This window comes from Trichosurus vulpecula, chromosome 5, assembly GCF_011100635.1.
Source record: "Trichosurus vulpecula isolate mTriVul1 chromosome 5, mTriVul1.pri, whole genome shotgun sequence".
NCBI lineage: Eukaryota > Metazoa > Chordata > Mammalia > Diprotodontia > Phalangeridae > Trichosurus > Trichosurus vulpecula.
In genome coordinates, this window is record NC_050577.1 from 226,410,685 (window position 1) to 226,433,321 (window position 22,637).

The window sequence follows — 22,637 nt, forward strand, 5'->3', positions numbered from 1 at the left end:
CATATACTCTGGTTGCCCTGTTCCCCAGTCAGCACTCCCCTCTGTCACCCCACTCCCCTCCCATCCCCTTTTCCCTTCCTTTCTTGTAGGGCAAGATAAATTTTTACGCCCCATTGCCTGTGTATCTTACTTTCTTGTTGCATGCAAAAACATTTTTGTTTATTTTTGAACATCTGTTTTTAAAACTTTGAGTTCCAAATTCTCTCCCCTCTTCCCTTCCCACCCACCCTCCCTAAGAAGCCAAGCAATTCAACATAGGCCACATGTGTATCATTATGTATAACCCTTCCACAATACTCATGTTGTAAAAGACTAACTATATTTTGCTCCTTCCCAACCCATCCCGCTTTATTGAATTTTCTCCCTTGACCCTGTCCCCTTTTGAAAGTGTTTGTTTTTGACTACTTCCACCCCCATCTGCCCTCCCCTCCATCATCCCCCCCCCAATTTTTTTTATCTTCTTCCCTCTTCTTTCCTGTGGGGTAAGATTCCCAATTGGGTATGTACGGTATTCCCTCCTTAGGCCAAATCTGATGAGAGCAATGTTCACTCATTCCCCCCCTCATCCGCCCTCTCCCCTCCTCCCACAGAACTGCTTCCTCTTGCCACCTTTATGGGAGATAATCCATCCCATTCTATCTCTCCTAATCTCCCTCTCTCAGTATGTTCCTCTCTCATCCCTTAATTTGATTTTATTTCTTTTAGATATCTTCCCTTCATCTTCAACTCACCCTGTGTCCGCTCTCTCCCTCTCTCTCTCTCTCTCTCTCTCTCTCTCTCTCTATATATATATATATATATATATATATATATATATATATATATATATATGTATATACACACACATATATCTATACATACACACATAGATATATACATACATACACATTCACCCATATATATACATAAACATATATGTATGCATATTCCCTTCAGCTACCCTAATACTGAGGTCTCATGAATCATACACATCATCTTTCCATGTAGGAATGTCAACAAAACAGTTCACCTTTAGTAAGTCCCTTGCAATTTCTTTTCTTGTTCTTTTTCTTGATTACCTTTTCATGCTTCTCTTGATTCTTATGTTTGAAAGTCAAATTTTCTATTCAGTTCTGGTCTTTTCACTGAGAAAGCTTGAAAGTCCTCTATTTTGTTGAAAATCCATATTTTGCCTTGGAGCATGATACTCAGTTTTGCTGGGTAGGTGATTCTAGGTTTTAATCCTAGCTCCATTGATCTCCGGAATATCGTATTCCAAGCCCTTCAATCTCTTAATGTAGAGGCTGCCAGATCTTGGGTTATTCTGATTGGGTTTCCACAATACTCAAATTGTTTCTTTCTGGCTGCTTGCAGTATTTTCTCCTTGATCTGGGAGCTCTGGAATTTGGTGCACAATATTCCTAGGAGATTTCTTTTTGGGGTCTATTTGAGGAGGCGATCGATGGATTCTTTCAATTTCTATTTTGCCCTGTGGCTCTAGAATATCAGGGCAGTTCTCCTTGATAATTTCTTGAAAGATGGTATCTAGGCTCTTTTTTTGATCATGGCTTTCAGGTAGTCCAATAATTTTTAAATTATCTCTCCTGGATCTATTTCCAGGTCAGTGGTTTTTCCAATGAGATATTTCACATTATCTTCCATTTGTTCATTCCTTTGGTTCTGTTTTATAATATCTTGATTTCTCATAAAATCACTAGCTTCCACTTGCTCCAATCTAATTTTTAAATTCGTATTTTCTTCAGTGGTCTTTTGGACCTCCTTTTCCATTTGGCTAATTGTGCCTTTCAAGGCATTCTTCTCCTCATTGGCTTTTTGGAGCTCTTTTGCCATTCGAGTTAGTCTGTTTTTTAAGGTGTTGTTTTCTTCAGTGTATTTTTCAGTATTTTTTTGGGTCTCCTTTAGCAAGTCATTGACTTGTTTTTCATGGTTTTCTCACATCCTTCTCATTTCTCTACTTCTTGAACTTGCTTTTCCAAATCCTTTTTGAGCTCTTCCATGGCCTGGGACCAGTTCATGTTTTTCTTGGAGGCTTTTGGTGTAGGCTCTTGCACTTTATTGACTTCTTTAGGCTGTATGTTTTGGTCTTCCTTGTCAGCAAAGAAAGAATGCAAAGTCTGAGACTGAATCTCTGTGCGTTTTCGCTGCCTGGCCATATTCCCAGCCAACTAACTTGACCTTTGAGTTTTTCAGTGGGGTATGACTGCTTGTAGACTAGAGAGTTCTATGTTCCACGTTTGGGGGGGAAGTGCCAGCTCTGCCACACCAGCACTGCTCCTTCCCCAACCCCCAACCCGGCCTGGGCTTAGATCTTCATCAGGCTGTTGCACTCCTGCTCTGATCCGCCACTTAATTCCTCCCACCAGGTGGGCCTGGAGCCGGAAGTAACAACAGCTGTAGTTGCCCCACCTCCGCTGCCCCCGGGGCTGGAAGCTGAACCGCGAACTCCTTCTACTCCCACAGCTTTTCCCACTAACCTTCTCCACAGTCTTTGGTGTTTGTGGGCTAAGGAGTCTGGTAACTGCCGCAGCTCACTGATTCAGGGCGCTAGGGCTCCCTCCGCCCGGCTTCTGGTCTGGATGGTCCACGCTGCTCAGGCTGGGCTCTGCTCCACTCCGTTCCCAGCTCCCAGCTCCCAGCTCCGTGTGGAATAGACCTCACCCAGAGCCCATTCAGGCTGTCCTGGGCTGGAGCCCTGCTTCCCTCTGCTGTTTTGTGGGTTCTGCCATTCTAGAATTGGTTCAGAGCCATTTTTTATAGGTTTTTGGAGGGACTCGGTAGGGAGCTCACACGAGTTCCCGCTTACCAGCCGCCATCTTGGCTCCGCCCCCCACAAAAATATCCTCTTTAAGGGAAGGCACTCTCTCACTATCGTCTTTGTATTCCCAGTACCTAGCAAAGTGGTTAGTACGTAGTAGACTCTTAATAAATGATTGGTGATTTTTTATTGCTCACATCAATAGTCCCATCCCTCCTGAGACATCTTTCCTTTTAGATTATGAAATCCTATCTAGCTTTTCTTTGTGGTTTTTTTTATTGGTATTTGCTTCACCAAAATCTAAATGCTGACTATATTCATTCAGGATTCTCAAACTTGGGAATTAAGAACTCCAAGATTTTGCTCAAGTTTCCCATTATTTCCATTCAATAATCAGTTTCCCATGATGATCAGTATTAGGTTTGGAGTAGAAGTTTGTCCTATCACCTCCTTTACCATTATATATTTTCTGCATGGTATCATCAATTTGTCACATGGGCTCGCTTTTAATCAAGCTTCTAACAGATTTCTGAGAATTTAAACTCTGACACCACTGTTATTACAACTACTGCCAGTTTTGTGATTCAGAAAGCATTATTTACATCTTCCACCTGCTTAGGTGGTTTACCAAGTTTTCTCCACCATGCTTCCTCCTTCAGTTTGAGGTATATCTCTGTGCCTGTATTCAGGAAAACCTGGGTTCAAATATAGACTCAGACACTTACCAGCTGTGTGACCCTGGGCAAGTCACTTAATTTTGTTTGCCTCAGTTTCCTCATCTGCAAAATGAGCTGGAGAAGGAAATGGCAAACCACTCCAGGATCTTTGCCAAGGAAATCCCAAATGGGGTCACAAAGAGCAGGACAGCTCTGAAATGAAACCGAACCGCACAACAACAACATATTGTGTACATGTATACATATACACATACCACACCTTGAAAAGGTACACACCAACTCAAATTTAGAAAGGTTTTCAGTATGAATCCACTGACATACTATGTCTGTATTTTGAAGACCATTCTAATTTCAGAGTTCATCACTAGGTTACACAATAGGTGGTGAATTTTTAGGCACATTAGAAAAATCTCAGGTTTTTAAAGTATTGAAATATTTATATTTTCAGTTTATTGTCTCCTGAAATAATGGAGTATATGAATTCACTAATAAAATTTCAAAGTAATGCTTTGTATTATCTGTCTTAAAACTGTCTTTTTCAGTTTTTAAGAGGATATTCCCTGCTGCGGGTATTCAGGATTTTGTGAAAGGCTTAAGTTCACCCTCTTCACATCATTCAAGATATTTACAAAAAAAAATTTCATATAACTCTCCTCCCTCTCCATCTCTATTTATCTAGATCAGAGCCCTAGCTTTTTAAAAAAATTCTTTCCTCAAATAGAAATTCAGGTTGACAGCCCTCAGCACAGATGGTCCTAGATAGTTAGAAAGAGAAATCCAGGAGGGCTTCATATGCTACAGATTGTTACCAACATTCCATTCTTTTTAAATTCTATGTCAGCATTCTTCACCAACCCTTATGAGCATTACTCCTTCATTGTCTACCATCTGTTATCAGTAAGAGAGGATAGTATTTAAGAAGACTCCTCCAGGAAAGGGGTTGAGGGTTCAATTAAACACCATCCTTTTCAGGTAGCAACTTTAAGAATCTTTTAGTGAGTGGACAATAAGACGGTTGCCCAGCTGAATCTCATTCAATAAAGCAGACATGGCTTTCCAAAGCAAGGGTTGGGGAGGCTATAATACAAGAATAAGTGAAGAAGAAAGGAATGTTACATTCCATGAAATGTGTTAAGAAATTTACAGATATTCTCATTTGATCATCACAACAACCTTACGAAGTAGGCACTATTATTATCCCCATTTTATCATTGAGAATACTGAGGCAGAGGTTAATTGACTTGCCCAAGGTCATATGGCTAGTAAGCGTCTGAGGCCAAATTTGAATTCAGATCTTTCTGACTCCAGGCCCCCTGCTCTATCCATTGTGCCACTTTGCTGCTTCGTGACCTAAGTCGACAGCCTATTGGTGGTGAGCTTCTCCAGGTTAGTCCAAGATATCACCCTTGTGATGTCATTGGTCCTCTTTGAGAACAAAGGACAAACAGCAAGAAAAGGACAATAGTCTGTGACAGGGATTATTCTCAAAACCCTCCCAACAGGGCAAAACTTGCCAAAGCTTTCAATCTGCTGGCTCAACTATTAAGAACTCAATGTCACTTGCATACCACAATGAAACACTCAAATAGGACTTTGGGATGACCAGTCTAGTAAACCTGTCATAAAGGAAGACTACTCTAGCTCTTCTGATGAATTCACATTAGTTGGTAGTAATCGCTGCTTGCCTTTCTAGGTTCTCAACGATCACCTCTTTAATAAAATATTAGAATTTTGCCAAGAATTGAAATCAAATTCACCAACCCCTAGCTTTCTTTTTGTGAAAATCTAAACCAAAACCGCTTATTAAGCACTCACTATATGCTCGGCAATATTAGGCAGTAGATACAGAAAGATAAAAATACAACCATCCCTGTGCTGAAAGGGCTTACGTTATTGGGGGAAACGTGTATGTGCACATGTATCCAGTATGTACATGTATGTGCAGTATATACATGCATAAGTGTATGCAAAATGAAGACAGGGTAGTTTAGGGATGAAGGGCACTAGAAGCTTGGGGGAGGGGAATCAGGAAAGGCTTCATGTAGAAGATTGTGCTTGAATTAAGTCCTGAAGGAAGGAAAGAATTCCATGAGGTAGAGTTGCGTTGGAAGAGCATTCAAGCAATAATGGATAGGCAGTCAAAGTAATGGATATGGAAGATGGCTTGCTATGTATGCAGAATGTATATAAAATTCCAGTTTAGTTGGTCCATAGAGAAATAAGTCTGGAAAGAATCTTCAGATGAGGGACTTCAATATACTTCATTGGTTTTCTGAAAATTTAATTACTGTTCTTCTGTTATTTCCCCTACACATACTGTACTTTTGAGTCAAAATGAACAACTCAATATCTCATCTCCCATTTCTCTGCTTTTAACATTGATTGTACTTCACAACTAAAAAAAAAAAACCAACTCTTAGAACGCTTAGCTTCTTTCAAAGATCAGCTTATATGTTGTCTCCTCCATGAAGCCTTCCTTGCTCTCCCACTTGTTAATACTCTCTTCCTCCTCAAGTTACTTTGAGTTTATTTATTTGTTCACGTGAAAGCTAATAGAACTTAACCTTCTGGAAAGCAGGGGTTATCTCACTTTCATATTTGTATCCAGTGGTTCACTAGTGAATGTTTAATGATCAGATCTCTGGGGGTTGGGGGAAATGCATGCATGACACACTTTTAAGTTTAATCTGCACTTTTAACATTTTCCCCATCACTGTTTAAGTCTAGATAATTAAAATAAACAACAACAATAAATCAAGTCCTGATTTGTGATATTTGCCAATTTCTCTGGTGTAAATGCTCACACTGAAAGCTTACAATTGGCTCTCCCAAATTAGTTTGAGCTGGCTCCAGCATAGCCATTCGTATCTCCAGTGTTTAGAACTGTAACTGGCACTTAGTAGGTGCTTAATAAATGCTCATTGATTGATTGATGTTGTCTTACCACCAGAAGAATGTAAGCTTCTTGAAAAGCAGGAGTAGGTTTTGTATCCCCAGTGCCTTGTACAGAATGGGTATTCAATAATTTTTTATTAGCAGGTGATAATCCTTGCCCAGTGAGTCATATTATTGTGAGGTGAATCTGTTGCCACTGTGTGTCATTGTGTTTCATATTCAGCAACCTATGAGACTACTTGCCTGGCAGGGAGACATCACCTTAAAGAAAGCAGATTTCCCAGGGTGAGGCACATTCATTGAATTCCAGGTGTGCTGGTCCCAGAAATTTCCCCAAGTAAGAAACTGCAGAATTTATCCTAAGAAGAACTGTCTTTGTAGTTTTTCCTCTGAGCTATTTAAAAATGGAATACCGTATAGTCTCAAATAGTCCTTCTCCTCAAGTCTTCAAGTGACGGCTGGATGACCACTTACTGGTGATGTTATAAGGAATTTCAGATATGGATTGAACAGGATGACCATTGCAATTCTGAGCTGTGTGATTATGTCCCTATCTTTTTGGTGAAGAGTGGTTTGTGGAATCAACTCTATCATTAGAGGAAATTGTGACTTTGAATAATAGAATAATACTGACTAAGTAACTCATGAAAAACATCCAGTCTCCCAAAGTAATTTTCATATGTTATTTCTACAAATTGTTCTTTGGACTCAAGTCTCTTTTCTCAGGAAAAAATGACTTGGAAACTTATTGAAAGGCAATCCCTGATCCAAGTGGGATCTCCTGAGTATCATTTCTCTCACTAGCAGAAATTCAACTCTCATTCTCAGTATTTTAAACTATTGTCTATGATTAAAAGCCCATGATCTGTGTGTGAGGATCACCAACTTCCTTTGCTACTGAGTTACAATAAAATATAATAATAGAGAAGAAAATGAACTGGTCAAGGTCCAATACAGATGAAGCTTACCGGTGTAGTTCTTATAGGCCATTAATATTAAGAAGAAATCCATATGCTCTGTTGGCAATAACCCAGCTAACCTTTTCTTGGGAGATTCGCAAACTTGTTTAGATCTCTAATTAATCCTGAATTCTAATCTGGCATTTGGGCTATCTAGTGACTTTCACTTTCCTTTAAAACCTAAGGTCTTCAATCCTGAGAGACAGTGTGGTATAGTAGAAGGATAACTGGATCTGAAGTCAGAAAACTTGGGTTCAAATGCCAACTCTGATACTTACAACTTGTGTGACTTTCGTGCAGACTTCATCTCCCTGAGACTCACTTTCTTCATCTGTAAAATTGAGGGAGGGAGGATTTGGAGTAACTGGTTTTTGGGGTCCTTTCTAGTTCTATGATCTTATGACCTCCTTCCCTGATGGACGCTCTAGTGGAATATATGACCTCCGTGGAATTTCCAGATTAGACTATTATACTCAATACTCAAATAAATTTGAGGCAGAGGAAGACAGACAATAATCTTGAAAATTGTTGTTATTGAGTCCTTGTAGTCGTGTCCAATTCTCTGTGACCCCATTTGGGGTTTTCTTGGCAAAGATAGTGGAGTGGTTTGCCATTTCCTTCTCCAGCTCATTTTACAGGTGAGAAACTGAGGCAAACAGGGTTAGGGGACTTGCCATAGCCACAGAGCTAGTAAGCATCTGAGGCCATATTTGAACTCAGGTCCTCCTGACTCCAGGGCCAGTGCTCTAACCACTGTACCACCTGACTGCCCCAATCTTAAAAATGATTTTAACCAAAACTTTCATCCATCAAAAATTTCTGCAAACACTTGAAGCACATGTTGAATTAATTCTGGTTTATGCAAATCATTGTTCCAAACTTACTGACTATGTACCTTAAAAGAAATTATTTGATACAAAAGGGAACGAACATTTCAGTTTCTGGGGTAATATTTTGGGGCTATTAATTTCAGTGTTTTGAAGGATCAATGATTACATCACTGGGATTACACCTCCCACTCTTGAAGATGGTAATTCATTTGGAAAATGGACCTTAAAATCACCCTCCATCCCCAAGAAACTATGGTCCAGATACAGGAAACGTTTCCACAAATGGTGTCTCCTACAGAAAGATATTCAGCTCATCTTTCCCGCTCTTGGTTAATTTCAGTTTAGAATACAAGAGCGATTCAGCTGATCTTTAATGAAGAACACGGTTGTTAAATATGGAAGCTGGAATCATAATTGACTACTTTTGCATTCTAAATTTTAAGAAACAAATGCCACTCGTGTTCTCTATTCAACCCCATGCAAAATGTAACAAATGTTCTTGTGATAATTGCCACCTTCCTTTATTTATAGGAAACCTGCAACTTTGTGAATAACAAAATTGCATCTACCATGTCAGTTTCCTTTAAATATAGTAATAATTATTGCTAAAAACTGGTTGTTAAATTTTGAAAGTTGATGGCAATAATAAATAGGGATGCCATTTAGTTTTTAAATATAGAAATAAAACAATACCCTAAGAGCCTTTGCACGTGATCTTTGCTCTGATGCGTTCAGCCCATAATTTCCTGTGTCAGAAGCACGCATTCATTCACTTGTCTGTACTACTTAGGTTATGAATTAAACATTATCCAGTTTAAGGAGCAAAGAATAGTGTGTTTGAATGACCAGGCATTTGCCTAGAATGCTGAATTCTACTCTAAACTTAGTCAAACTATTTCTAGTTCCTATGTTTGGTAACATTTATTTTAACTTTTGAAAAGTTTTACTTGGGGTGTAGCTATTAAGACAACCAATATTAATGCAAAGTCATTTGATTGGATTGCTTGCAACCATCCCAAATTGCAGCTCAGTGTAAAGAATCATCTTTAAAAAAAAATACAAATGTTCTTCTGGTGATGCTATGTGGCTTGCAAATATTGGCACACCACAGTCTCCAAAGATTGAAAATTGTGGGTGACCCAAAGGGTAATAGAGGGATGGATGGTGAGGGTAAGGAAGCTGCAACACATTTCCAAAAATGACTTTGGAACAAGAAGAGCTGAGGAATAGCTTCAGGGAAATGCATGAGCAGAAAATGAAGTATGTGGGAAGAATGAGGGGGCTATACTGAGGTGCACAGAATATTTAAAAAACAAAAAAAAAGCAGAACAGTATTTCTTGTATTTTGGGTCGATTCTCAATGAATAAGAATTGCACGATATGGGAAGGACTACATAGGGAGCAATTTGCATCTATGTCTACAATAGAGAGAGCAGCGTTGTTTGGATCGAAGATTATGAGCAGTAGCAACCCACAATGTAGTGTAGTGATTCTTAGTCCTCACTGCCTCAGAACAAGGCCAGCTGTATCAACAGGGATACCTGCAGGGTTGGAGTACCTTGTCTCTAACGTCATCAGCTTAAGCAACTATTTTGGTGTGTTGGCCTCACTAATAGCATCTAGTGATTGGTGCCCCAGTTCTTTTTAACTAATTAACTTTAATTACCTTTTACAAGGAGATTTATTGTAAACATATAGCAAGAACAGATGTAACACCTGGGGAGTACACTATCCCTCAACCAACAGAGTCTCTGAGCAGAGGAAGTTCAATAGTCAATAAACTTTTATTAAGTACCTACTATGTGATCAGCCCTGGGTCAAGAGCTGAGGATATACCAGCTGTGTGACCCTAGGCAAGTCATTTAACCTGTTTACAAGCCAACAGAAGGCTATAAGATTAGGGAACAGTGCTCACCAGTAGGAACAAATATACTTCATCCAAGATATTAACGCCCTGGAGCAAAGTCCCAACTGCCACGTTTGTTACAGCTCTGCGTGGAGAGCTTTTTCTGAAAATGCGTCATTAAAATGGGCACAACAAATCATAAAAATAGAATAGGTCCTTTGGCATTTCTTTAGAAACATTCATGTCATGAATGGTGGAGCTACCATATTATTCAATGTACTTACTACATGACAAAGTAGTAATAGCACTTAGGAACATGAGGTCACAAGAGGAGTTCCGAATTCTCTCCTTCCTTCCTTTCTTCCTTCCTTCCTTCCTTCCTTCCTTCCTTCCTTCCTTCCTCCCTCTCTCTCTCCCTTTCTTCCTTCCTCCCTCCCTCCCTCCCTTCCTTTCTTCCTTCCTTCCTTCTGTTCCTTCCTTTCCCTCCCCCTTCTCTGAGATGGCAAACGGTTAGATACAGATTCTACATGTGCAAAACTTATTTCCATATTAACCATGAGAAGAGTCTTAAACAATGGAAGCTTTCACAGGGTGGCATAGTTAGAACTAGAAGAGATTTTGGCAATCATTTAGTACAATCTTTTCATTTTTCAGTTGAGGAAAATGAGGCCCTGGGGATTAAATGACTGACCATCAAATAGACCCAAGTTTTATACGTCCTTTAAAAACTGTCACTGCGGGGCAGAGCCAAGATGGCAGAGTAAAAGCACCGTACCCTAGCATCTCATCCGATTCCCTATCTAAGCCAATCTCTTAGAAGATACTGTGTACGTGGACTCATTGCTTTCACTTCCTCTCCTGTGATTCTTCAATCATCTTCAGTCTGGCTTATGACCTCACTGAACTGAAACTACCTTTCTAAAGTTCCTAATGGTCTCTTAATTGTGAAATCTGATGGTCTTTTCTCAATCCTCATCCTTCTTGAGTGGCTGCCTTTGATGCTGTTGACCACTCTCTCCTCCTAGATTCTCTTTCTTCTATTTGTCATGACACTACTGTCTTTTGATGCCTCTTTTTACTAGCATCACAGTTCCTTCTCAATCTGCTTTGCTAGCTCACCATCCATCTCATGCCCCCTAACTCTGGGTATTTCCCAAGGTTCTACCCTAGTCTTGCTTTTTGTATGTCTCTACTCTTCCTTTTGATAACTTTATCAGCTCTTATGGATCTCATGATCATCTCAGGGCTGTATATCCTGCCCAGCTCTCCCCCTAAGCTTCATGTCTCCCATCACCAACGGCCTATTGAATATTTCAAAATAGGTGCCCCAAAGACCTTTCAAACTCACTATCTTTTCCTCCAAGAGCCGCATCACTTTTAAATTTCCCTATCTCTTTCAAAGATACCAACATTCTTTCACTTTCCCAGGTCTAACTTCAGTATTATCCCCAACTGCTCACTCTCCCTCAGAGCACATAGCCAATTCATCACCAAATCTTGCTGTTTCTACCCCCATGACATGTCTCACATCTGAATCATCCCCTCTATTCTGACAGCCACCACCTTAGTTCAGGCCTTTATTACCTTTCTCCAAGACTTTCGGTAGCCTCTAGATTGGTCTCCCTATCTGAAGCCTCTCACTACTCCTCCAGCCCACCCTCCCCATGATTGCCAATGTGATTCTCCTAAGTTCAGTTCTCATTAAGTCATTGTTCTCTTCAATGAACTTCGCTGGCTCCCTGTTTTCTCTAGAGTCAAATATAGTATCCTCTTTTTAGCTTTGACAGCCATTCACAACCTGGCCCCAGCTTATCTTTCCGGCATCAAGCATGATCCAACATCAGTTATGGGTCACTGGTTACATGTGAGAAATATAATCAACATCATGTATGATTAAAAAAGGGAAAGGTCAGGGATGGAGTACACATAAAATACAGATAAGAGAAAGCCTAAGTGCTGGTCTTTTTTTTTTTTAATTTTAAAATTTATTTTTAGTTTACAACATTCAGTTCCACAAGGACTTGAGTTCCAAATATTCTCCCCCTCCCTCTCTTCCCCACCTTCCCAAGACAGCATGCAATCTGAGATAGGCTCTACATATAAGTTGACATTAAACATTTTTTCACATTAGCCATGTTGCAAAGAAGAATTATAACTAATGGAATGGACCATGAGAAAGAAGAAACAAAATAAAACAAGAGAGAAAGATAGCAAATAATATGCTTTAATCTGCATTCAGACTCAGTTATTCTTTCTCTGGATGTCGATAGCATTTTCCATGAACCTTTTGGAGTTGTCTGAGAACCTTGCATTGCTGAGAAGAGCCAAGTCTATTAAAGTTAGTCATCATACAGTGTGGCTGTAACTGTGTACAATGTTCTCCTGGTTCTGCTCCCCTCACCCAGCATCAGTTCATTTAAGTTTTTCCAGGTTTTTTTTGAAGTCCTGCTCATCATTTCTTATAGGCTAAGTACTAAAGTCTTATCCATGCAATATTTAAAAAAAAAAAAGAAAGAAAGGAATTCACCATGGTGGCTATATTCTCTATGGATTATTTAAGGAAAAACAGGGGTAGAAATTGCACAGTATATGTTGTGGAGGCATTGTAATCTGCAGTGGAGAAAGGACAGTCCCCTTTAGTAAGACCATGGATCGATTCAATTATCAGTGAATTGGAAATAGAGTTGTGGTCTTGTATTGCTTCAAAGCCACTTTTATAACTGATAATCACGATGCATATGTGTAGAAGTACCAGTTAACAGGCAATTCTGCATAACGTGTCTTTTCCTTCCAATTGTATTGAGAATTCATTGAGAATCAGAATCGTATCTTAAATATCTTTATCTAATTCCCTGTCAACCCTCCCCATCTCAGTACTGATCACAATGGCTTGAATAAAGGGGGCATTCTATTCTGTTCATTGTTTGGCTATTTGTCAAATTCAACTAATTCATCAAATATCTGGCAAAGTGTTTGTTGTTGGTTGACTATAATAGCAAAGTTTTGAAAATATAATATTTGCAGAGTTAGGGGGCAGTTTCCCCAGGCACATCTACTTCCTGATCCAGGAACCTACTTTCCCAACCCAGGACATGTCTATGTGCATCACAAATGTTCATCTCCTCCATAGGCCCTGATACACGCACATCCTCAACTGCCTCTTCACTTAGATCTGTTGTTGCCGCTGACTCTGTGATCTCATTTGGGGTTTTCTTGGCAAAAATACTGGAGTGGTTTGCCATTTCCTTCTCCAGCTCATTTTACTGATGAGGAAACTGAGGTCAACAGGGTTAAGTGACTTGCCCAGGGTTACACAGCTAGTAAGTATCTGAAGCCAGATTTGAATTCAGGAAGATGAGTCTTCCTCACTCAAGGCCTGGTGCTCTATCCATGGCACCACCTAGCTGCTGACTTAGATGCTTCTTCTCTTCTCTCCTTTTTAATTTTTTTTTCGGGGCAGAAGGCAGGGCAATTGGGGTTAAGTGACTTGCCCAAAGTCACACAGCTAGTAAGTATGTCAAGTGTCTGAGGCCGGATTTAAACTCAGGTTCTCTTAACTCCAAGGCCCATGCTCTACTCACTGTGCCACCTAGCTTTCCCCTTTTTAATTTTTTTTTCAGGGAAATATCTTCTTAATTTTTTTTTTGGAGGGTGGGAGGCAGGGCAATTGGGGTTAGGTGACTTGCCCATGATCACACAGCTAGTAAGTGTGTCAAATGTCTGAGACCGGATTTGAACTCTGGTCCTCCTGACTCCAGAGCCAGTGCTCTACTCACTGCACCATCTAGCTGCCCCTTATAGAGAGTTATCTTTTTTGGGGGGGGGTGGGGAGGGGAGAGGCAATTGGAGTTAAGTGACTCGCCCAGGGTTGTATAGCTAGTAAGTGTCTGAGATCACATTTGAACTCAGGTCTTCCTGACTCTAGGCCCAGCGCTCTATCCACCGTACCACCACTTCATAAATAAGCAATGCATTGAGGATGGATGGGAGCTACGTGTATCAGCTCCATTCCACCAGGGAATATATTAGAGAATATTCTATTTTGTGTATGATTTTTTTTTTCTTGAGTAAGAAGAAATACAGACCAGGAATCAGTCGGTCAGTCAGTGAATAAACAATAAACGCTTAATATATGCCAGGCATTGTGTTGAGCCTTGGACTGGGAAAGGGTTGAATTGAATGGCCTAGGAAGCTGTTGGGGATGAATTGTTTTCATCCACATCACAAGTCAGGGTTGCAGAAAACAGGGCCAGTACCAACCTTGTTTCATTCTTTACAGGTACTAGTTATATCTCAGTATGTCCAGGAGTCCTTGAGAGATGGAAAAATTAACATGTAGCATTTCTAAAGAAAACCAATGGACAGAGTGTAATGAGAAAGGGCAGAATTGCCACACCATCAGATTTCAATAAAGTATTTAATCTAGTGCTTGCCAAAAAAGGGATACATTTAAAGTTGGTCATTGTTTGTCACCATAATGAAAACTGAAATAACCAGCATGAGTTATTATTGACTATCTCACCTCTGATAACCACACCCTTTGGCTGCTTTTCTCATATTTGTAAGGGAACAATAGAGTGGATTGTTACTTAAGGGGAAATGAAAAATCAGTTTCAATTTTTTGCCAAGGCAAAGGAAAAACAGTAAGACTTGATGAAAACCTGTGCTTGGGAGTTCTTCAATCAGAGTTTCTTTTTGAAAGATGGAACCATTTCATTCAATATTCAACAAACATTTATTGAGAACCTAATATGGGTAAAGTAATACTCTGATGGGTATATGTTTTTTCCCCTGAGCAGGAAGAACCATTCTGTCTTTTGTAAATAAAGATAATGCCATTTTTTTTTACCACCAATAGATTGTGTGCCTTAAGTTAGTTGTTTTTCTAATAGTGTGAATGAATGTTCACTGATACACCTCCATAGTCTTATCTAATCACTCTATGTGACCAAAGGCTGGCTGAGGTTAGGGTTGTGAACTATAGCCATAGAGCAAGATAAAGGTAAATGGCCTACCTGGGAATCTAACCCCTGGCCTGCACTTCATGACCATAGTTTGTTAATCAATCCTCCTTGAGGTATGTGAGGATAGTTAATGATTGTCTTTATTGTGGCATATTTACTCCCCAAAAGAAATGAGTGATGTCTTCCATGAAGCATTTCCTGCTTCTTCTTCTTCCCCCGAGTTGGAAGTAACTTCTTCCAGATCTCTGCTCCCACAGAATATTGTTTTCCTCTTTTCTTTGATACTTACTATTTTATTTCAGTAATTCAATATTTCCATAGTCTGTAACTTGACTTGTAGGATGACTATTTCTACTTATTTGGTAGATGGTTCTTAATAACTGCCATGACCAAAATACTAATTATCCTATAACCAGTGTCTTATGGGCACATACTCAATGTCTTCTATTTGGCAAGACCTCCCAGAGCTTCTATTTTATTCATATAACCTTGGAGAACCTGAATAACCAATGAGGAGTCAATGAGAGAGCCAGTGGTGGAGAAACAAAGAGTTGATCTCAGATCAAGAGGACATACATTCAAGACTCACCTCTGACACATTTTGGCTGTGTAACTCTGGGCAAGTCCTTGGACCTCTCAGTGCCTCTGGGACAGTCTCTAAGACTAAAAATGGCAGGACAAGTACTCATCCCAAAATGGTAAAAAGATCCTCCTTTCCAGAAGAGCCTTTCAACAATGAAATTACAGGACTCATTAAAAAAAAAGCAGGGCTTCAGTGGAATTATTGCAGTATGTATCTTATATTCCTTGTCAAGGACTGTTTTTTGTATTCTCCAAAATATCTTCCGCAGTGTAATTTGGGAAATCTCACTCAGAAAGCTCTCCAAAGCCCTTTCCTTCTTTTCTCATGCCCCTCTCCCCCAACCTCATAGGTGAATTTTTGATCTTGCAGTGGTTCAGGCTAATTCCTAACTGTCTCCTTGCCATTCTCCTTCTCTTGGAAGTATGCTAGAGGCAACTCCAACCAGCTTGGAAGAGCTGATAGTTAAATTTTCAATGTTAACATTTACAATTCAGAAGCACTGCAGTAAAGGGCTTGATTTATTGTTTTTTTGGTTGTCTGGCTTTAAAAAAGTGACGGAGAAGGTTTTAATAGTGATAATTAAACTTGAATGATAATTAAACTTAGAAGTGTGTCATAGCTACATTTCATACCCCACAGACTTAGTTGTTAAACATCTACCAGCACATTTTTACTTTTCCCTGTCCTCTTCCTGTCTGGTACCCCTTTATGTGTTGACACATGAGGTTAGAGTGTAAGCTCCATGAGGGCAGAGACGTCTTGTTTATTTGTATTTGTGCCCTCAGAGCTTAGCATAGTGTCTGCTAATTGCTTAATAAGTCTTTAATCTATCTACCTATTTAACCTATCACAATAACACAGTCAATCAATGAATGAATAAATGAGAAAGGTCATTTTCTAAGTGCTTACTACAATATAGTAATTTGTTCCAGGCCAATAAAAATATGCAGTGAAAATTTATATAATGCAACCACTTCAAGGGATTCACTGTTCACCCTAATAGGTACCTAGCTATTTGTACAAAATGTGCTAAATGCTGGGTATAAATGGGAAGGTAACATAGTCCTTCCTCTCTAAGAGATCACATTCTGTGAAGCTGGCCACGCTAGTATCAATTCTCAATCTACGGACTAGGTCCAGGATCATTTTGTTAGTGAATGCTGGAGCCAGGCTTCAAACCCTAGACTCATATGACTTCAAAACCTATTCGCATTCCATTGTACCTCCCAGAAAAGTAGCCATCTACTTCCTACAACTTGATTAAAGGGGCCATCCCTTGATTAACTTCTTACAGAGGCCTATTTATTCACTGAATGGACGTTACCTCACTCAAAGTGAGAACCTGAAAAGACCTTAGCCTGAAAGGGCCAGCGTCTCCTAACGCATCCTGGGCCATCTCCAGTCATTCTGGTAAATATCAGGCCACAGGACCCAGATGGCTCTGGAGAAAAAAGTGAGGCTAGTGACCTTGCACAGCCCTCTCTCACTCAAATGAAAGTCAACTGCAAGTCCTGTCATCATTTCCCTCATGTCATGGTTCTCTTCAAGAACGAAGGATGAACACAACTACAAACAGAGAGAAGAGTTGGGCCTTGGAGACACCATAGAGTGAGCCATAACAAAGTATACAGACTACTTGTATGTCCGAAGGAACATAGGAGTTAGATGAGAGAAAGATGCTAAGCCCTTAGAGAGGAAGTGGGTTCTTTCCATGTAGACTGGGATGGCAGTGAGTAGGGAAATTAAGAGAAAAGATAGAAGAGATTAATTTTGACAGAGAGATTGTGTTAATCCACTGCCCTATAATCTGATTTATCAGTTGCCTTTCTAAATGACAGGGTTGGCATCTTAGGGCAATAATACTTATGTGGAAGCTATTACACTTGTACTGCTTATCCCCAGAAGGTGGAACTAGAGCCACTAATTATAAATGATATTAATATCATGCTTTAAAGTATGGAAAACACTTGACATACATTATCTCATTTGAACCTCATAGTAACTCTGCAAGGTAGGTATCACTGACCTATCTTACAGATGAGAAAACTGAAGCACAGAGAGGTTGCCTCAGCTATGGTCATTTAGCTATTGAGGGTGGGAGGCGGGAAACAACCCTGATTTCAAGCCCATCACACTTTCTACTACATACAAACTTCCTACACTCTAGACTGAAACTCTAAGGGGATCAATGGATGGGAATTTCATTTCCTGAAAATGAGACTTTCTCAAATGTGTAATGCATTCTTTGCTGAAGGTCATTAAGCAAACACTGGAAGACCAGTTCTTGGGTATGTTTAAAGAGGATATTGTTCAGATGCAGATTGGAACATATGGCCTCTGAGATTCTGCAGTTCTCTAACATCGGAGAGCTCCCAGAGGTCCTGCTGTTCCATGATAACCAATTTGTGGCATTAGCTACAGTTCTTGGTTCTTCATTAGCCACTATCAAGGAGACTTATATTTGCTGATGTTGACAGTGAACAGAAAATTCAACTCCTCAGCTACATTTAAAGGGGAAAAAAATGACTACAATGTAACTTAGTTAAATACATTTATGCTGCTAGCATTAATAACGCTTAATGATACCAACCTACCCAGCCTCTTAGGGAGAGATAAACTAACTGCACTGACTTTAATTCAATGAATGGTTTTCATGAAGCAAAACTTTTATGTAATTACAATGTTTGTCTATTTTATTTCGACTGTGGTTTATTCCAATTAAGTGGATTTTCTTTTCTTGTTCTCTGCATTTGTCATCCACGGATTCATAAAACTACATGAGAAAGGCATAATCTAAAGCAATGGTTTACTTCTGGGAGGATTTTAACAAGATTTGAGAGAATTGCCAAATTTGAGGAACATTTTTAAAGGGCAGTAGCCAGTGTCTTATGTTGTCATTTAACAAGGCTTCTTTCTAAAACAGGATGATTTCTATTTGGTTTTTTTTTTAACTGATCTTGCCATTTAAATTATACCGAGATTATAAAATAAAAGATTTTAGAGCTGGAAGGGATTTTATAGGTCACTTAGCTCAACTCCTTCATTTTAAAGATAAGAAAATTAAAACACAGAATGATGAAGTGACTTGCTTAAAGTCACACAATTAGCACAGATGAGATTTGAACTCAGAGCTTCAGCTTCCTTAGCCAATACTACACCGGGCTTTTTTCCCACCTCTTATACCCCCAGTTTGTGATTTCACTGGTATATGGAACTCCCAGTAAGGAAACTCATTCTACCAGTGCTGATTGGCCTTAATTTTTCAACTTACAGAGATTCTAATCTATAAATGGTAATACTACCTGCTCTGACGGTAGAAAGTCCCAGGTTTCCACCCTGTGCCCTGACTGGAAACTCTTCCATGACAACCCCCAGTGCATAAGGCCATCTATCTGGAATCTGGACAAAAAATGTACCTTCTACATAGGGCAGACTAAAATTCTCTAGGAGTACCTGTAACATAGGGAATCTCCATAGAAGTCCAGGCAAACTTCCTCTGGTCCTTATCTCCAAAAGCCTCGCCCCCCCCCCCAAATTTTCCCGATGGATCTCTACTATTGGAAGAGTAATTCATATGGAAATGCAAACTCACACAACAGGCCAAGAAGACAAGCAGGCTCAGTTAGAGAAGCAGTGAAGAATGTCAACTATTTGTGGATTTTAGGCACAAGCATTCTCACCCTTAGAAGTTGTACAGCGTTTGAATCTCACAGAAACAGACAAGCACTCTAGGTCTGTCTAAACACAAAAGCTTAGCCTGAACATTTATTTCTACTATGCAGTAGCAATCTAATGATTCCAGATTTCTCACATTCATCTTGATATCAGTACTTGTACAGGATTAAGTCACATAGAAAGAATCAGTTTTTAAACATTCAAGCAATCAGCAAGTGAAAAGTTTTCAAAATTACATCAATGGGACTGACTTGTGAGGGAATACATATCAAGAAAAAAAAACTTATCCGTACAATTATAGCTTAAACAAAATTTTTGTTTTTGCCAATTTCTCTAGAATTTTGAAATTTAGGGAATCTAAAATTTAAAGGCACAGGCAGAAAACCTCTCCAGAGGGTCCCAGCAAATTTGAGGGGCCCAATTTTATTGCAGATAAGGCCCCATATATAAGAATGAATACTGTGCCCCCTCCTCACTGAGGTGTGTTAGATTTCACCTCTCTCCCAGGGTTCTCTGGTGGGGGGAATGTCTCTCATCTCGGCCATTCACTCAAGCCCCTGTTGGTTATGTTCCCTCATTTTCAGGGGGTCCCCAGCACCCCCTTTCCATTTAACCACTTGATAGCCAGATTAGCCTTTACAAAGTAATATTTATTTCAGATGGAATTTTCCCCCACTCCAAAGTTATTGGGGTAAGAGAAACATAATATCCATTGCATTCCATCTATCACAGTAGAAAAGAAGATTCATTAATTTATTCAATATGCTTGTAGTCAATGCTAAGCATTGTGGTAGCTCTCAGCAAAATTCTGGAAAGTTTCATTATTATTATTAAATTATTATTGACTACTGTTAATATTATTAATAATATTAATTAATTAAGATTATTAGAGGGATTAATTGTGATCATTTAAAAGGGGAAGTGAGAGTTGAATAACATAACCAGCAAGCTCACAGATTCTCACTGTTTTCTAACTGCCCCCCCAAAAAAATAGGGAATTATGTGACTGATCTAGAACAATCACAATTTTGAATCCATAGAACAAATAAGAGAGAACTTCAATGAACTCCAATTCTCAAAGTACTCACTTAGCACCCCTCCCCTACCAAGCTCCAGGCCTCCACAATAGAGAAATAGGATAACTCACAAGCTTGTGTCTGGGCTCCATTGAGGAGAACCGCCCACTCCCTCCCCCAATGCAGAGACTCAGTTTTCCATCCCCTGCTACCTTCCCCTTATCTGACAATAAGCAGCCAATAGTGACTCTGCCTAATCATAGAGAGGAGGTGGGTGGAGGGAGGAGGAGGGAGGAGGGAGGGCAGGGAGGATGTTAGGGGAAAGGTAGCTACAAGTTTGCTTCCTTTTGAAAAATTCCTGGAACTAGATTAGAGCCCCACAAGACTAGTGATTTTCTACCCAAACTGGAAGATGCTGATTCATCCTAGCTCAAAGAATGGAAATGAGAAAAGTGAAGGAAAGGGGATGAGGTGGGAGGGGAAGCCTGTGTGTCTACACTAAGCCTAAAAGGAAAGGGGACTGAAACCCATTTGGATTCATTCAAGTAACTCAAGAGGATAATCAGTACAGGACCCTAGGCGAACAAACCCTATATCTCCCAATATGTGAAGAAAAACAAAAGCAGGAAAAAAAATAATACACAGACACAAATGCATTCACCAACATAACAACATGAAATTATAATGAACAAGCTAGGCCTCAAAGAAGAGATATAAAAAAATATGCCCCTCTCTGCAGAGATGGGGGACTATGGATGTGCAATACTGAGAGATAATGTCAGATTTTTGAGATTTTGTTTAATATTGCTGAATTTCTTTTTTCTTTCCAATTTTTTATTCTTTGTTACAAGAAATGGCTTTCTTGGATGGAAAGGGGACAAATACAATCGGAAACTGAGGTAATACTAAAAGAAAACATAACAAAAAGAGATGTTTTTTCAAAAAGAAAGTAGTTACCACTACCACATAGCATGGCTTCATCAAGTTTAACTGTATTTATTTTTTTTTGACAGATATACTAGAATAGAGGGTGAGAGGAATGTCATATATCTAGTATATCTAGATTTTAGCAAAGCATTTGACAAAGCCTTTCATGCTATCTGCATGAACAAGATGGTGATATATGGTTTAGAAGGCTATATGCTTAGTTGAATTCAGAAATGAATGAATGACTCTAACCATGGAATCTTAAAAAATTTTCAATTTGGGGCAATGGCCTCTAGTGGAGAACCCCAGAGATCTGTCTAGGTTCTGTGCTGTTCGACGTTTTTTATCAATGATTTGGACGAAGGCTTACATGCCATGCTTATTAAATTTGCAAGTGATATTAAAAAACTTAGAGAGTTGGCTAACAATGTGGATGGCAATCAGAATCCAAAAACATTTCAATAGGCTTGATCAAAATAGTATGTACCCCGCTCCCAAATTTAATAGTATATAACAATATTGTGTTACATACAGAATAGTGAAATAGTGATAAATGTAAAGCCTTATACTTGGACTCAAGGAATCAATTGCAGAAATACCCAAAGAGAAAGGTCTGGTTAAACAATAGCTCCAATGAAAAAGATCTGGGTGATTTTAGTGTGTACTCACTCAATATAAAGTCTCACTCAATATAAAGCAATGATGTGACATAGCAGACAAGAAATGTAACGCTTCTTGGGCTGCATTAAGGCAAAGTGTCCTGAATAAGGGAGGTGACAGTCTCATTGTACTTTTAACTATGGAAAATATCCTTGTGTGACTTTTTCAAATGTCTTGCTAAAGTCTCAATTAGGGCATTTCTCAACCTACCAGCCTAGTAACCCTGTCCAAAAAAGTAAATTAATTTAATCTTTGTAAGGTCTGAGAGTCAATTGAATAGATCAGTCATATCATCCCACCACACCTTAAGTGATAAAATGCTACTCCCCGATACATGTATTGGGTAAGAATGCAGCTCCGTTGGTCACTAGGGAACAAGGGTTTGACAACCTCACTGAGTGTTACAAGAAGTCCATTCAGATTGGCTAAGGGATTCATTCAGTCTTGCCCTCTGGGTCTTACAAAAAACCACCGGGCTAGTTGGAATCAGGATCTAAGCAAGTAGTGAGCCAGGAGTGGATATTCCAGCTTAATCTCTGAGAAGAAACTATTGAGTAGGGAGCAAAGAACTTCAACTCTAGGTTTAGGTCAGAGGAGGAACTTCTGAACTTTGAAAGGGCGGAGGCTTTGGACTTTTCATCAAGCATCCTAGAAGCATCTTTGAACATCCAAGACAGCTGACAATACTCCCTACTTTGAGAATAAGAACAGACTGAGTATAGAGTCAAGGCTCTGAAAAGACTCCAACAAGATAGTTAACACACACACACACACACACACACACACACGGGACCATCTTGAAAATTCTAGCAGAAGGACTTTCAGGAACTGTGAGTTACTGGCTTAGTGA

At 39.5% G+C, this 22,637-nt stretch overlaps 1 non-coding gene across 1 annotated transcript; it reads left to right on the forward strand.

Annotated features, from left to right (window-relative positions):
- The first annotated feature begins 6,562 nt into the window (after window positions 1-6,562).
- Window positions 6,563-6,718, forward strand: LOC118852507. The gene has a single exon (XR_005010579.1). It is a non-coding gene; the product is annotated as a U1 spliceosomal RNA (small nuclear RNA).
- The last annotated feature ends 15,919 nt before the right edge of the window (window positions 6,719-22,637 follow it).